We start from the raw sequence: 17609 nt of genomic DNA, 5'->3' as shown, positions 1-17609 counted from the left end.
ACCTCTTCTATCCCACACAATTAACTCGGTTTTATTGTTGCTTCGTTCTTCACACTCCCAGGCCAGCCCCCACTTGTCCATTCTCTCTTGTTTATGGCATCCCCTGTCCAGTGGGACTCTGAATCTCCACTGGACTTTTTAGCCTCCTCTCTATTAAAATGAGAAATAATAAAATGCATCAAGATTTTGCACAATTAACCTTGTAGTCCTTAGTAGGTGGGAAAAACACCCAATCCTTCACATCATGTCTTTATGATTGTTTCTACTACTTTTGCAACTGTAGACCACAAACTAGACTCAATCTACTGCCATCTACCACAAATCAGAATAATTCTATCCAACATGTTTCAAGCCAAAAAAAAAAAACCCCACCAAGTTAAAATAACACCATATTTGCTTGTGTAACACCCTCACACATACAATCATCACAGAATGTTAGAGGTTGGAAGTGACCTGCAGAGATCATTGACAGAGAGAGTGATTTGGCATTGGAATGGGCTGCCCAGGGAGGTGGTGGAGTCACTGTCCCTGGAGGTGTTCAAGAGAAGACTGGATGAGGCACTTAGTGCCACGGTCTAGTTGACTGGATAGGGCCGGGTGCTAGGTTGGCCTGGATGATCTTGGAGGTCTCTTCCAATCTGGCTGATTCTATGATTCTATGACTCCAACTCCTCTGCCAAAAGCAGGATCACCCAGGGTAGCCTGCACAGGATTGCATTCAGGTAGGTTTTGAATGTCACCAGAGAAGGAGACTCCACAACCTCTCTGGGCAGCCTGCTCCAGAGCTCTGTCATCCTCACTGTAAGGAAGTTCCTCCTCATGTTGAGGTGAAACCTTCCATGTTCCAGTTTGTATCCATTTCTCCTTGTCTTATTACTGTGCATCACTGTAAAGAGATTGGTCCCCTCCACTTGACACCCACACCTCATATTCACGGTCATTGATCAGATCCCCTCTCAGTCCTCTCCTCTCCAGACAAAACAGCCCCAGGGCCCTCAGTCTCTCTTCACATGAAAGATGCTCAAGATCCCTAATCATCCTCATGGCTCTCTACCGGACCCTCTCCAGCAGATCCCTGTCCCTCTTGAACTGGGGACCACAGCTTTGCAGGTGTGATCTCAGCAAGGCAGAGCAGAGGGGGAGAAGAACCTTCCTAGACCTATTGGACACACTTTTCTCAATGCAGCCCAGGATGCCATTGGCCCTCTTGGCCATAAAGGCACATTGCTGGCCCATGGAGAACTTGCAGAAAGACCTCACACTCTGTGTGTATATATATATATATATATATATATATATATATATATATATATATATATAAAATTAGTATTTGTTTTTCTTTTTCATTTTTATTTCTTAGTTTTCCTCTTAATTCCCTCATTTTCTCCTCCTAGACAGGCATGACTTCTCTTCTCCAGCCAACACAATGAGCCAGTGAAGATGTCTTGTTACTACTCCAAGCAGAAGTGACATGAGTTGGTCATGAAAAGAGTGGTTTCAGTGCAAACACTATAGTCCAGTTTTCATTGTTATCAATAAGTCTTTTGTTTTCACTTCTCCCCCATCTTCCTCCTTTACTCTCCATTTCGTATTTTCCCTCAACTTTGTCCTTTTCTTTCCATCTCCTTCCTTTCCTTCATCTTCTTCTTTCCCCCTCATCTTCCTTCTTTCCCCCCCATCTTCCTTCTTTCCATATCCTTCCTTCTCCTCTCCATCCTTTTCCTCTCCATCTCCCTCTTTTCCACCCTGTCTGCTCCTTTCCCACCCCACCCCACGTTTGCCCATTTTTACCCCAAACCCAGAGCACCTGGGTGCTGTTGGAGACTCCTCCCACCCCAGGTGTGATCACTTTGCCCTCCCTGCTCACTGCCCTTTTTAAGTGGCTCCAGAAGGCAGAAGCCCCACGTTTGCCCATTTGGGCAGAGGGATCCTCCTCTCATCATCATCATCACTGGTGAGTCCCTGTGGTGGTCACACTGGGTGAATGGGAGTGGGATCTAAAGGCCGGGGGGCCTGGTTGGCCCCCCGGTTATACAGGCTAGAAACTCAATACTTGTTTTAACATCACCTATGGGTGCTGGCTGGGCTCCTCTCTGTTTGACTGCTGCTTTATGCTCACTTGTAAAACTTTAAAAGTGCTGGAGATAAACTGAAATATTTTGAGAAGCGTTGAGCTGGCATGGAGGGATCATAGAATTGCCAGGGCTGGAAGGGACCCTAAGGATCATCCAGTTCCAAACCCCTTGCTGCAGGGAGGGACACCTCATACCAGATCAGGCTGCCCAGAGCCACATCCAGGTATGAGGCCTCCACCACTTTCCTGGGCAACCTGTTCCAGTGTCTCGTCACCCTCATGGTGAAGAACTTCCTTCCAACATCCAATCCAAACCTATGCACCTCTAGCTTTGCTTCATTCCTCCTAGTCTTATCACTACCTGAGATCCCAAAAAAGTCCCTCTACAGCTTTCTTGTAGGCCCTCTCCAGATATTGAAAGGCCACAATAAGGTCCTCTCAGAGCCTTTTCTTATCCACATTGAATAACCCCAAGTCTCTCAGCCTGTGCTCATAGGAGAGGTGCTCCAGCTGATAACTTCACAACTGGTTGTAAGCAGTTTGACATTCAGATCACTAATGCTGAAACGTTTGCCATTCAAACACTGTCTGTAATTTGTAAAGCTCTGGAAGCAATTACATTTGTTTTGAGCTTGGTTGAAAAAAAAAGCATCAATTTAATTAGGCTTAGGTATCTTCCTATAATTGGCCTGTTAATTTAGGTTCAGGTTTCTTAGGTGTTTCTTTTTCACTTATGTCCTATTAAGGTCTTGAAGCCACAAGAGTAAGACAAAATAATATAACATTGTAAGATAAAATATGAACACTAGTCTTTCTTTGAGACAAGAATTGTGGATATGGGCTTTATGAATTCTTCTGGTGGCAGATCCCAAACTGTTGAAAGCTATACTTGAAATAAAGCCTCTGGGAATGTAAACCACAGAGACTTTCTAAAGGGTGGGTTTGGGTTGTCTTTTTACTTCGTGTGTGAGTGTAATAATCTTCCTTGACTTTGCTACCCATAAACTGGTCCAGTCTTCCCCAGAGCCTTCATAAAATTGGGGCATCCACAATAACAATATCAAGAAGCAGCATAGATTAATCAGTGCCTTTGGTTTGTCATGGAATCATAGAACGGTTTGGTTTGGAAGGGACCTTAAAGATCATCTAGTTCCAACCCCCCTGCCATAGACAGAGACACCTTCCACTATCCCAGATTGCTCAAGGCCTTGTCCAACCTGGCCTTGAGAACTTTTAGGAAGGGGACACCCACAACATCCCCGAGCACCCTGCTCCAGTCTCTCACCACCCTCACTGGAAAGAATTTGTTCCTAATATACAGTCTAAGCCTACCCTCATCCAGTATAAAGCTATTCCCCTTTGTTTTAGAAACAGTGGCCAGCAGAGACAGGGAGGTGGTCATCCTTTTGTGCTTGGCATCAGAGAGGCCACACCTGCAGTGCTGCATTCAGCTCTGGGCCCTTCACTGCAAGAAGAATTTTGAGGTGCTGAAGCACATCCAGAGAAGGGCAGCGAGGCTGAAGAAGGGCTGGAGCACCTGTGCTCTATAAACCACACCATCTGACTGGTCAGGAGCAACACTTTGAATAATGATTACACTACTAGTTTTTAAGGGAGAAATCCAGGGAAACATAAGTAGTCATTATGCAAGGAAATATGCTAATCATATCACATGTTAACAGAAAACAAATATGGGGCATCTCCTTTGATTAAACTCCTGGAGTAAGAAGCTGACTGGGGGTTTCATTGCTAGCTGTCAGGGCATAGAGCTCTCATTGTGATAGGCACTATGTATATGCAAAATGAGATGCTATTCCCTTCTCACCCAAGAGCTGGCAATCTTCAGCCATAGACATATTGTCTGGTCACACAGTCAATCTGTGCCAAAGCTTTCAACTCAGTAGACCACACTCCTTCTCTTGTATAAAATCTGTAATAATGTCTATATTATTAAAAATGGACTTTTGCCATAAAACAAACCCAGCACATTAAGCAAGACTATGTGAGGAAAGCAGCTTGCTGCATGACCTAAAAAGCTTGCAATGCCAGCTGCAACTGTAAGCTATCTCTTTCTGCTCAACAGCTCACTAATAATTCAGACAACCCTTGTTCTTGCTAAATTATTTTTGTGAGCTGAACTGGGAGAGCACTTGCAAGAGGAGAGCATTTTGTTAGTCTTCAATGCTGTTCTGAATGTGACTGGCAGCGTGTTCTGGCAGTGCTCCATTTGGATGGCACAATGGTGTCACTTCTAATAGTAAAGAATGTGCAGATGCTTCATGGGCTTTAAAGCATCATTTTGCTGCAGAGTTCAGAGCCCTCTTATTTCCTGAAAGTGTTAATAAGTATGCTGAAACAAAACCTAGGCTTTATTAAAGGGAAATTCAAGTGTTAGATAATCCAACACAACCCGGTTTTATTTGAAAGAGGATGATAATATATTTTATCTAGGGCTACCTTGATTTTTTTACTCAGACTTTGGGCTGCTTTCTAATCACACCCAAACTGTTTTGTGACTATAGGGCATATTACTTTCAAGAGGAATTTGCTTTTCCTCTTTCCTCCTGATTTTTGGTTGCTTTGTTTAATTATTTAACTAATTTGCTTAATCTTAATCTGTGGAGATACTCAAAAGCCATCTGGACATGGTCGTAGATAGCCCTGTCTGTGTTCATTAGTCTGAAGAGAGGGATTGTTACTGCATTCAGGTAGTCTGACCAAACTGTTGGATTAACTCACCTGAGAAAGGGAAAACAAGTGACACATGAGAGCATATTTTAACAAAGGGCTGATGACCAGATCTTCAAGAACATTAGAGCCCAAGTATCATTAATAAACTTAGAATAGTAGAATCAACCAGGTTGGAAGAGACATCCTCCCCCTGTCATCCACTTGCCTTTGATATACAGCTTCAAATTTCAGTGTTTACACATTTGTGGCCATATGGTTTTTTCTGAAGCATATAAAAAGCTGTGCAGTTTGCTGCAGAATTTACATTAAAGCAAGCTCTGAGCTTTTGTATCTGCTATGTTCATCCCAAAATATTTGCTCCTCTGGCCTGGCCCAAGAAAATCATAGTCTGTGTTGAGCATTAGGTATATTTTAATGATCTTCCAAGCAGTTTCCATGACCAGTGTTTTAGCAGTGGGTGTTTACCTATACCCTTCAGTCTTATTAAAGCTGGTGCTGAAGAAACCCATGTCTAACACCTATACTGTAAGAAAGACAGAACTTTTAGCCTGATGGCAACATTACTTCTTTATCACTAATTCATATTCTAATAAAGGTGAAATGCATGAAAAATAAACATACCTTGCCAGTATGTAAGGTGATCTAAAAGTGATGCATTTCCAAGCAAGGTTTTGATGGTACCCTCAGCCAGATAAAGCCTTGAGGTTTTGCATGTATTCAGACCCAAGCTCCCGTTGGTAATTCAAGCTACTACATTGTCCTTTTAACTAGCACTTATATCTGACAGCTGTAAAGGCTTTCAGCCATAATAAATCTCTCCCTGACTTCCCAAAGCAAACAGTGTTGAAGTGAGTGATCCCTCCAATAACATTTTGTCAGCTCAAATCACCACTGTGTTGTGAATTACTCAGTCAGTCTATGCTGACTGTTTGCTTCCCAGATTTCTTAAGGTGCTTTTTTTCCTACATTTTCTCTGATCCTGGTATGTTGTCAATCCTGCAGCTATACAGCTTGATTGAATGAATTACTCTGTTACTTGTAACTCTGGGAAGTTTTGACTTTGAGCAATACATCAAATGCAGGTCCTGGTATCCTCCCCAAAGACACTTAGGTGGGTTAATAGATTTTGTTGTAGAGAATCTAATCATTTAGCAGGAATTGGGGGAAAAAAGCATGAAATTAATACAATAAAGATAATTGAGTTGTTCACAACTGATCTAAAGGCCAGGGAAAGCCAAACCAAATGAACCAAACCAAAACATAACCCCACAACCAAATAAAAAACTCCTAACCACCCCAAAAAACCCAAATCAAGTCCTTCTGCTCCTGCTAATACTGCAATATATTTCACTACTTATCATAGAATCAACCACTTTGGAAGAGACCTCCAAGATCATCCAGTACAACCTAGCACCCAGCCCTAGTCAGTCAACTAGACCATGGCACTGAGTGCCTCAGCCAGGCTTTTCTTCAACACCTCCAGGGGCAGTGACTCCACCACCTCCCTGGGCAGCCCATTCCAATGCCATTCACTCTCTCTGGGAAGAACTTCCTCCTAACATCCAGCCTAGTCCTCCCCCGGCACAACTTGAGACTGTGTCCCCTTGTTCTGTTGCCTGGCAGAAGAGACCAACCCCACCTGGCTACAACCTCCCTTCAGGTAGTTGTGGACTGCAATGAGGTCACCCCTGAGCCTCCTCTTCTCCAGGCTGCAGGAGATTTCCATGTGTCAAGTGGATTTGTGCTGCTCAAAGGAAATATTTCAAGGGGAAAGAAACCCTGTTGATTGCTTTAAGCACTGGTAGCTCCTTCTCATAAGAAAGCAAAATAAAAGGTGGTTGACCTTGGCCAGGTAAGCATACTGTTCTGTTTTAGGCAAAACAGAAGGAAAAAAAAACCCATGCCCTGGTTAATTTTTTATAAGATAAAGCATTCAAAGAAGAGAAAGTGGTTTTGAGCAGTGTCAGGAAGCTGCCTATAAAAAACAATGAAGTCTAGTCCAATATTTTAGTTACATATATTTGTTTTATGGTAAAGAAGTTATAGAAATATATAGAAACTGGGATTTTCCTTGGGTGCAGTACCTCTCAGATCTATTTTTCATTCTCAGGTAAACAAAGAATTATCATGCATTTGCCCCAGGCTTAAATTCATCATTTTCATAGGCAGGTTGTATTTTTCCCCTAGTGTCCTGGATTAGGGTGGATCCCTCCCCCAGTAGAATAAACTCACCCCAATACAGAGTTTTTTTGGAAAGCCAGGAGAAAATAAAATTATAGTTCTCATAGTTTAAATGTAACAGTATAAATATAACAGTATAAGGAGAAATAAACTACTAGAGAAATGTAATAACCTTAACAAAGATAGGGAAGAGGTCAAGCAGTGGCAAAGCAGAAGTAGCCAAAACAGCAATAGGGGAAGATAGCAGCGGATGCAGCTGAAGCAGCAGAAGCCAGAGAAGGTACAAGCTGTGCTTCTAGACATAAAGCCCTTGATGCTCCAATGAAATTATTTTAACTTATTCATTCTTACCATTTTATGGCCTATCCCTAGAATGTTCACCTCTCCCCTATGTCGCTCAGCTACAAATCTAGCTCAAACAGCCACATCCCAGCAATGAACTTCCCCCCCCAACAAACCAGAAATGCATTTGTTTTATATGCTTATTTGCTCCAGAGTGATTGAGCTGGAGGTGAATGATGCTTTGTTTTTCATGAACCTGTAGAAACAGGGCTTTTTTATTCTTTAAACCAGGAGTGTATTGGTTATGAAAGAATTCTTTCAGCCTCAAACAAAATGTTGAACAGGTTGCAGCCACAAATGTCTCCCACATCTTAAGAGAAACAAAGAGAAGGGAAATCTGTTGTAACTGAAGTATTGTGCATAAAAACACATAATTTTTTACTGATCCTTCCTATAAAATTCCTTTCCTGACACATGCTCCCATGGGAAAATAACTTGTGGCACTTTTGATCAGTCAAATATTGCATCATCACCACTTGCACAACTTCACAGGGCAAAGGGAAGTTGTGCCAAATTTTGTCCCTGTCCATTCTTCTCTAATCAGAAAGGAACCTCCTGGTCACAGAGCACAAGGAGCAAGTCGTATTCATGCTGCAGATGTGCAAGGCTGTATGCGCCACAGCTGTCATCTCAGGGTGTCCTGTCTGATTGCACAGGCTAAGCTAAAAATCATAAGGCCTAGGACAAGGGAGGTTATTCTGCCCCTGTACTCAGCACTGGTCAGGCCTTGAGTCCTGTGTCCAGTTCTGGGCTCACTCAATTCAAGAGAGATGTTGAGATACTGGAACATCTTCAGAGAAGGGCAACGAAGCTGGTGAGGGGCCTGGAACACAAACCCTATGAGGAGAGGCTGAGGGAGCTGGGGGTGTGCAGCCTGCAGAAGAGGAGGCTCAGGGCTGACAACATTGCTGCCTACAACTACCTGAAGGGAGGCTGTAGTCAGGTGAGGATTGGTCTCTTCTGCCAGACAACCAGCAACAGAAAAAGGGTTTCAGGTTGTGCCAGAGGAAGTATAGGTTGGATGCTAGGAGGAAGTTGCTGGCAGAGAGAGTGATTGGCATTGGAATGGGCTGCCCAGGGAGGTGGAGTCACCATCCCTGGAAGTGTTGAAGCAAAGCCTGGATGAGGCACTTAGTGCCATGGGCTAGTTGACTGAATAGGGCTGGGTGCTAGGTTGGACTGGATGATCTTGGAGGTCTCTTCCTACCTGTGTGATTCTATGACTGAAGGAAATCTGTCCCTGGGACAAATTCCATCAGCAGCAGTAGTGAACTTTGTTCAGAGCATTTTTAACACCTACCTGGGTAGTTAACTGTGTTTTAACTAGTTCTGATAGGCAGATAGAGTCGACTCCAAAAGCATTTCCAGCTTTTAACAAAGTTTAAACCAAGAATTTCATAAATTATCAGATATAGGGGACTCAAGGAAATATATCAGCTTACAGTAAAACCTAGCACTGCTTTCAGAATAAATGTTTCAAAGGTGAGCATTTTTGGATCTAGGATTTATGTTCCTCTTCAGCTTTTAGGGTGAAGGATGTAGTAGGATGTAGGTCATCAGATTTCACCTGCTTCCAGGTTGTTCCCCTTTCCTCTAAACAATGTGGCAGCACTGACTTGGCCAGAGGCACAGTGCTGGATGTGAAGGGCACAGTGCTGGATGTGAAGGGCACAGTGCTGGATGTGAAGGGCACAGTGCTGGATGTGAAGGGCACAGTGCTGGATGTGAAGGGCTTTTCCTGCCCATTTCATGTTACTAATTGCAACAAAGCTTTGACAAATGAAAATATTATCTTTAGCCTAAGCTTTCAACCTTCTTGTGTCACCATTCTCTTTGCTGACTTGCACCAAAAAAATATTGTCCCCTGGGCCTGAAACATGCTCTCTAAAGATCTCCAGCGATGTTGCCATATGGAGGAGAAAAAAAAAGAGAGACTGTGTTAACAGAGGGGAGATACTTCACCTAAATTGGAAAGGATTCCTTTATAGGTGTTAGAAGAAATATGTGACTTGATGTCATGAACAGTTGAATATGGCCACAAGGATGATCAGAGGGCTGGAGCACCTCTCCTCTGTGGACAGACTGAAAGAGTTGGGGCTGTTCAGTGTGGAGCAGAGGAGGCTTCCAGGTGGCCTTCTTGTGGCCTTCCAGTATCTGAAGAGGGCCTACAAAAAGGCTGAGGAGGGACTTTGTAGGCTCTGAGGGAGTGACAGGACTGGGGGGAATGGAGCCAAGCTGCAGGTGGGGAGATTCAGAGTGGATGTGAGGAGGAAGTTGTTCATCATGAGAGTGGTGAGAGTCTGGAATGGGTTGCCCAGGGAGGTGGTGGAGGCCCTGTTCCTGGAGGTGTGTAAGGTCAGGCTGAATGAGGCTGTGGACAGCCTGCTCTAGGGTAGAGTGTCCCTGCCCATGGCAGTGGATTTGGGACTAGATGATTCCTGTGGTCCCTTCCAACCCTAACTGATTCTATGATTCTGTTCTATATCCTTTCAGAATCATGGAATCAGAATCACAAAATAATTTGAGTTAGAAGAGACCTTTAAAAAACAATCTAGTCCAACCCCATTACAGTGAGCAGGGGTATCTTCAACTAGGTCAGGTTCCTCAGAGTTCCACCTGACCTTGAATATTTCCAGGAATGGGAATCTACCACCTCTCTGGGCAACCTATGTCAGTGTTTCATCACCCTCAGTGTCATCTTTATATCCTATCTAACCTACTATCTTTCAGCTTTATATATTGAAGGACCACAACAAGGTCTTTTTGGAGCTGCCTCTTCTCTAGGATGAACAAACTCAACTCTCTCAGCCTATCATCATAGAAGAGGTGTTCCAACCCACTGACCATTAATGGTTCTACTTTGGAGTCACTCTAACAGGTACGTGTCTTTCTTGTGCTGAAGGTCTCAGAAATGGACACAGAGATGGGGTCTGACAAGAGCACAGAAGAGAAAAGAATCAGTTCCCATGGCCTGCTGGCCACACTTCTTTTCATGCAACTCAGGATACTTTTAGGGAAGAAGGACCTAACCTTTTTGGCTGAAACTGTTGATTCCAGTCTATGGACTCAGGTAGAACCATCAGTATTTGTTTATAAGATTCCCACTCTGTTATCTTGTACATTCTAAATAAATCACATAATTGATCAGAGTTTGTTACTTCAGTACTTCACAAAAATGTGGGTCTTATCTTCATCCCCCTCCTCTCTTTCTGTCCACGGACACATTCTGACTTACACATGTTAAAAACCAGCCTGAAACACAAAAGTTTTACCTTCTAAATACTGGTGGGTGAAAAACACTTAGTATTGTGATCCTCGTTTCACAGAGGTGGAAATGAGACACATGGAGGTTTAGGGACTTGCCCAAGGCAAGACAGGAAACATGCAGCATGACCAGGAATCAAACCCACATCTCTTCTGTGCTTTAGCTGGATGACTACTGTTCTTCTTGGTACCGAGCACAAATAAGATGGGAAGTGGCACTTTGAAGTGCTTCTCTCAAGATAACGTCACTGTTTTTGTTCTAATTCAGCAATAGATGTTATCAATGGAAAAGTAAAGCCCGTTGTGATTTGAGTTTATCCTTGGTAATGACTCACTTCTTCCATACTGCCCACAAGAAGCGAACTAATAACCAATTATTCCCCCTGGATTTCTCAATATGAATTGCCCCTGTGTTACTTGCTTTTAAGATACAAGTCAGCTTTCCAAGCCACCCCAGTAGAGTCGTATGGTAGTATCAAACCCCCCATTAGACCTCTTGATGACCTCTTGAGGGAAAGGAAGCTGCAGACACATTCAACTCTAAGATGTTGTTCCTTGATGTCCATTACTGGCCTGGAACACAAACCCTAGGAGGAGAGGCTGAGGGAGCTGGGGGGTCTTTAGCTTGGGTGTTTACCTACAACATCGTCCAATCCAACCTAGCACCCAGCCCTATCCAATCAACTAGACCATGGCACTAAATGCCTCAGCCAGGCTTTTCTTCAACACCTCCAGGGAGAATGACTCCTCCACCTCCCTGGGCAGCCCACTCCAATGCCAATCACTCTCTCTGCCAATATCTTCCTCCTAACATCCATCCTATTCCTCCTCCAGCACAACTTGAGACTGTGTCCACTTGTTCTCTTGCTTCTTGCCTGGCAGAGGATATCAAACTCCACCTGGCTACAGCCTCCCTTCAGCTAGTTGTAGACAGCAATGAGGTCACCCCTGAGCCTCCTCTTCTCCAGGCTAAACACCCCTCAGCCTCTCCTCATAGGGTTTGTGTTCCAGGCCCCTCACCAGCTTTGTTGCCCTTCTCTGAAGATGTTCCAGTATCTCAACATCTCTCTTGAATTGAGGAGCCCAGAACTGGACACAGGACTCAAGGTGTGGCCTGACCAGTGTTGAGTACAGGAGAAGAATAACCTCCCTTGTCCTCCTGGCCACACTGTTGCTGAGCCAGGCCAGGATGCCATTGGCTCTCCTTGCCACCTGAGCACACTGCTGGCTCATCTTCATCCTACTATCTACCTCCAGGTCCCTTTTTTCCTGGCTGCTCTCCAGATCTTAGTGATTCACTGAAACATAACAATATCAAGTGACAAAACCATCTGTGTTTTGCTATTCTCTTTGAGTAATCCACTCCCTGGAATATAAAGCCCTCAAATGCTTTCTAGGTTTAGAATATATTGCATTCAAAACATGTGCCACATATAACCAACTTTGAAAAAGTGATTTCTCCTAACTAACAGCTTTGAAAAACGTCACAAGCCAAGTCTGATACAGGGAATTTATGTGGGTTTTCCTTATAGGTGGTTCTTTTTCTGTGTGTGTGTGGTTTTTTTTTTGTCTGTAATATATATTTATATATACACCCACAAGTTTAATATATTCCCCATCCCCCCCCAAATTTTAAAAGGTAGTTTCTCAAAGTGTGACATTTTGCAGATTATCACATGAGTCACTGAAGATTTGTTGTGTTTTTTTCCCAGAGACTGGTAAAATCACACTGGCTCCAGATGTTCAACTTTCTGCCCCTGCTACAGGAGGTCATCAGTAGCATGGAGTCAGCTTTGGATATCTCCCAATCAGAAACAAATAGAAGTTAGCCCAGTGGGACCTTAGCTAGGCTGTGTCTGCTCTTCCACTGAACAGTTAAGCTTTGTAGTGTGCCTGCTTGAGAAACAGCTGTTTGTCTAACCTCTGAACTACTCAATACATTAATCTGAAGTATAATTTAGCTCTGTCTGAGCTTCTGAATATGACACAAATAACTGGTAGCATAGTTTTACCAGCCTTAGATATAATGATTCCTGAGGTTAGTTAAAAAATAGTTCTCTTTTGGTCTTAGATTAATTAGAAGTGATAATCTTTGGCAAGAATGTACCCAGCTGAGAGAACAGTTCCTAGGGTTCTGGGCAAGATGCTCCCCCTCAAAACCTTCATGTTACAGTTTGTCCTGGTGCTTGTGAGTCAGCTGTAGAGGCAGACCCTGTTTTTTGTTGGCCTTCTGTTTGGGGAGTGTGGTTCAGCTGTGCATCACCGCGTTGTTCCTCTGCCAGCTGAGAACAAAGTTCCAGTCAGAAGGATGGGAAAATACAGAACTGTTTCAAATGAGAAGGAGCCAAGCCTTGATCAGATCTGGCTATCATCAAGCTTCAAAGTTAGGAGGCTTCTGCATTCAGTGTGGGTTCATAATCTGTTTCTGAACTCCAATTTAAAGTCAGTGAGAGTCAGCAGGATCATTGAACCCTGTGAGAGAGAAAGTCTTATAAAAGAGAAGAAATACAGGAAAAAAATAAGGAGAGGAACAAATGTTTGTGAAAAATATTAAGTGACACACTTTTGGCTGTTGGAATGCTGAATAATGCAAGAGTCAATATTCTCTCAATCACAGATACTCAGTTCTTGCTTCATTTCATCAGCATACTTCATTCCCCAGATTGCCTCAGAGAAAAATGGCAGAAAAAGGATAATTCTTTGAAGAATTTGGCTTCTGAGAGATAATTTTTGCATATCTCTACATCTAGCTCATGAAATATCTGGGCTACTTCAGTACTGAAATGGTCTAGTAACTTGCAGTCATTAGGGGTTTGCTTCTGCACCATCAGGAGAGACAGCGGGCTCCAGGCAGAGGCAGTTTTCAGTGAGAGAAATTCAGGATGATAATTTTTCCACTCAGTATAACATGCAGGGATCAATTTTGCAAGAGGAACTGTAGATACTCACAAATGAATCTCTTGATGCCATGCTACCACATAAGATGTTGTACTGGTTCAAATAAAAAGACAATATGGAAAGTATGAAAACATTAAGTATTATGGAATTACTGGGTTCTGCTGTTGGTTTTGATGACTTCCAACAGACTGTCATTGCCAATGACTACAGCATGAGGTTAGACAGCTTGTCCTCCTTAGATGCGTGTAGGCAACTTCTGTTTCAAGTTCCTCCTCTGTGTGCTTTCTTTTTCCTAAAACTCTAACTCCATCAGGGCATTATGACAGAGCATTCAATTTTCCTTATAAATGAGTGTAAACAGAGCTGTCAAATTTTCACAGTCAAAGGAAGATGAGCCAGCAGTGTGCCTGGGTGGCCAAGAGAGCCAATGGCATCCTGGCCTGGATCAGGAACAATGTGGCCAGGAGGAAAAAGGAGGTTATTCTTCCCCTGTACTCAACACTGGTCAGGCCACACCTTGAGTGCTATGTCCAGTTCTGGGCCCCTCAATTCAAGAGAGATGTTCAGATACTGGAACATGCCTAGAGAAGGTTGACAAATCTGGTGAAAGGCCTGGAGCACAGCCCTGTGAGGAGAGGCTGAGGGAGCTGGGGGGGGTTTAGCCTGGAGAAGAGGAGGGGGGACCTCATTGCTGTCTACAACTAGCTGAAGGGAGGCTGTAGCCAGGTGGGTGTTGGCCTCTTCTGCCAGGCAACCAACAACAGAACAAGGGGACACAGTCTCAAGTGGTGCCAGGGGAAGTGTAGGCTGGATGTTAGGAGGAAGTTGTTGGCAGAGAGAGTGATTGGCATTGGAATGGGCTGCCCAGGGAGGTGGTGGAGTCACTGTCCCTGGAGGTATTGAAGAAAAGCCTGGATGAGACACTTAGTGACATGGTCTAATTGATTGTCTAGGGCTGGGCGCTAGGTTGGACTGGATGATCTTGGATCCTGGTTGATTCTATAAAATCCTGAAAATTTACCCTAGGTTCAGACATATTCTTGGATGATGCAAAAGTCTGAAATGAGATGAAATAATGTGATTCTTTTGCATTATTGTTGCAGAAGGTGTAGCATTCTCAGGTCAGGGAGCATAACAGGTAATAGACAATGCTGGAGATCTGAGAACTGGGTATGGCGTGGACTGTGTTATGAACATTCTCACCTTTGAAATGAGTTTACAATATAGAAAACGTAGGATAAGATGTCCATGGACAAGTTAACAGGGAACATGATGATATTACACTTTCTTCCACCAGATTACTGATTTACTGTCAGAAAAGACCTGAATCTTAATGAGGGATTTAATCAGGATGTAATTTTTCATCTGGAACCCCTTTGGTGGAAATGTAGGTTCGACAACATTTATTTTCCTGTGAATTTCTGGACTAAATTACTCATTAATCAAAGCTGAAAATATCTTGGGGGGGGAAAATGTAATTTATTTTTTGTAATTTTTTTTAAAATCTAAGTTTGTTTAAAAACATAGTTTGAAAATTAGGAATTAATTTCAAGTTCAGTGACGTTTGTTCATAAGTGTATTTTCAATGCCTGCTTTGTGAAAATATCTCAATCTTTGTCTCACTCAGCTTGATGATGATGATGGTAATGAAGATTATGAAAAATAAATAGCAAAGCATAAAATGTCTTATTTTCTCAGCAGGCTTTGACTTGAATAAAGGGAAGATGCTTTTTGAGAAGGCAAACTGTGCAGGTAAAACAGGACCACCTGAAGAGACTGAAAGTGAGGATATTCAGCATATCTGTTGTGAGAGGCCAAAGTGTAATGATTTTAAACTAAAAGAGAGGAGATTCAGAACAGATATAAGGATAAAAATCTTTTACTTTGATGTTAGTGAAGAAGTTCTACTTCATTCTGGATTAGGCAATTGAAAAACATGAGGAAGGCAAACAGTGACAGAGAGCCTAAGTAACTTTTACTCCTGGGTTTGTGTTTGCCTCTCATTACTTGTCCTTTTATTTTTTTTTTAAGAGGGGGTAGGGAGGCAATGCTAAAACAGGAATGAAATTTACTTGGGTACTTCTACAAGGTGTGCAGTGAAATGAAGGACTAATTTCCTTTCCTGAAGCCTTACAACCCCTTTTGAGATGGAACCGAGTCTCCTTTTTACAACTTTTTTGGATGGGAACAACGATAATCCCCCAGCTCACAGAGGAAACAAACCTAAAAGGATGAGTTTCTTAGCTGTGATGGATTCTGGATGGCGATGGGAGGGGGTAAATACCTGGAGACAGAAGATGCTTTGCTATGAAATTTCTATAGACGTGCTGTCAGTGTCTGAAACACAGAGCTCTGGGTGGGGGAAGCAGCGCCAGGCTGTCATCAGCGCAGTTACAGCACCCACACCTACTGAGCCTGACAGCCGTTTAGCCAAAGTGCATCGCTTTCCCTGCTGCCCTCGTTTTGCTTAATCTGCATTCTTGCAGCTCAGTAATCCTCATGGGAGACTTCCTATAAATAGTACTTTGGCAATTAAACCCGCTTTCCTTGCAAACTAAGCTTTAATTGCTATTGGCAGATAGCTTGCAGAAGTACCTCCCGTGGAAGAACTAGAGGATGAAACACGTTTTAAACAATAAGGGTTTATCTTTGTGAAGAAAGGAAAACTTATCTTTAATGCTAATGCTATTATCTAATCAAGCATCTAATGTTTTCCTATGCAGTTTGCCCCTCTGAGAGCACCGTGGAGCAGAAATGTGAGCTGTAAAAATCCTGCTGTGCTCTTGCACATTTCCAGAGAAACCAGGTCAAAGATTACACCTCTGCAGTATTTTTTTTTTTCTTTTGTGATAGACATTCATTATTTTTAATGCATTTTACTCAGATTTCAATCAGCATGATACTTAAAGAAAACAGCAAACCATAATAAACCATCAGCCTTCTGCCCTCAGAAAACAGGTGACTATACATCCAGGTCAAGTCCACTGGTCAGCTTTGCTGTGCAGAGCAGCTGGGGTCATTTATTTCAGAAGCAGGTTTAGCTGTTTTGCCTCTTGTTTCAGGAGCACTTCACATTCTTAAATGACACCTGGAAATCTGAACAGGCGCAGTGGAGCCTATCATAAAGGGAAAAGGGGATTTGGACTATTCAGAAGTAAATCCTGAGATTATTTTTGCATGAACCTGTAAGAATGATATAGTATGTATGTAAGTGTGTATAAACCAGATGCTGCTCCTGTCTCCTTCCATGCTGAGTGTACTTTGCTTCAAATCAATGTTCTTATGGGCTTCTAGGGGGGCAGGAGCAATCCAGCTAGGCACAGAAAATGAAGGCTTTTCAAACCAAAGTATGGCATCTGATTATGTGAGGTTTAAATAAAACCACAGATGAGACAGCCCTGTTTTAGCATTAAAAGGCACAGCATTATACCTTATTCCCAGTTTGGGCCAAATTCTTTGAAGTGCTGAATTTCTTAGGTGTGACTAGTTCTGTTGGGGTCTGAAGTCACATCAGGCCCATAGAAATGAATGGGTGATCTATTTCTGAAAGGACTTGGCACATACAAGGGGAGATACTGTAAAAACTTATCTTGTACACTGTTAGTTGAAATAACCTGCAGAATTCATAGAAATGGCACACACTCATCCATTTTCTGCTCGCTTTTAATAACTAATCAAAAGAAGAGGTAGGTCTAGGCTGGATATTAGGAGGAAGTTCTTTACAGAGAGAGTGATTTGCCATTGGAATGGGCTGCCCAGGGAGGTGGTGGAGTCGCCATCCCTGGAAGTGTTCAAGAAAAGCCTGGATGAGGCACTTAGTGCCATGGTCTAGTTGACTGGATAGGGCTGGATGCTAGATTGGACTGGATGATCTTGGAGGTCTCTTCCAACCTGGTTGCTTCTATGATTCCATGATTCTATCCAGTAGGACACACCATGGTGGCACCGAACTCCATCAACCTTCAATTGGAGGCTGCCTCAGAAAGTTCTGAAGACCAAGAGCAACCAACAGTTCTATTTTAAGAAATGGTTTTGAATAAAAGATCTCAAAGAATTTAACATCTCAGTTTTGGCCTCTTTTTTTTTTTTTTTTCTTCAAGAAATCTGGGGTTGAAATTATTCTGTGCCCTATGTGCTACCTCACTCTCTGGCCTGAGTG

At 42.9% G+C, this 17609-nt stretch overlaps 1 long non-coding RNA gene across 9 annotated transcripts; it reads left to right on the top strand.

Moving 5' to 3' along the window:
- The first annotated feature begins 1917 nt into the window (after positions 1–1917).
- LOC135174958 (uncharacterized) lies at positions 1918–17509 on the top strand. Of its 9 annotated transcripts, XR_010302161.1 has the most exons (8): positions 1932–1954; positions 10167–10358; positions 12265–12426; positions 14748–14837; positions 15152–15202; positions 16174–16408; positions 16513–16604; positions 17376–17509. It is a non-coding gene; the product is annotated as an uncharacterized LOC135174958 (long non-coding RNA). The 9 variants fall into 9 exon arrangements; XR_010302165.1 differs by lacking the exon at positions 16513–16604 and having other exon boundaries at positions 16174–16256; positions 17379–17509; XR_010302167.1 differs by lacking the exon at positions 16513–16604 and having other exon boundaries at positions 17379–17509.
- The last annotated feature ends 100 nt before the right edge of the window (positions 17510–17609 follow it).

This window comes from Pogoniulus pusillus, chromosome 4, assembly GCF_015220805.1.
Source record: "Pogoniulus pusillus isolate bPogPus1 chromosome 4, bPogPus1.pri, whole genome shotgun sequence".
NCBI classification, from domain to species: Eukaryota; Metazoa; Chordata; class Aves; order Piciformes; family Lybiidae; genus Pogoniulus; species Pogoniulus pusillus.
This window is presented reverse-complemented; position numbering and strand designations above follow the sequence as displayed.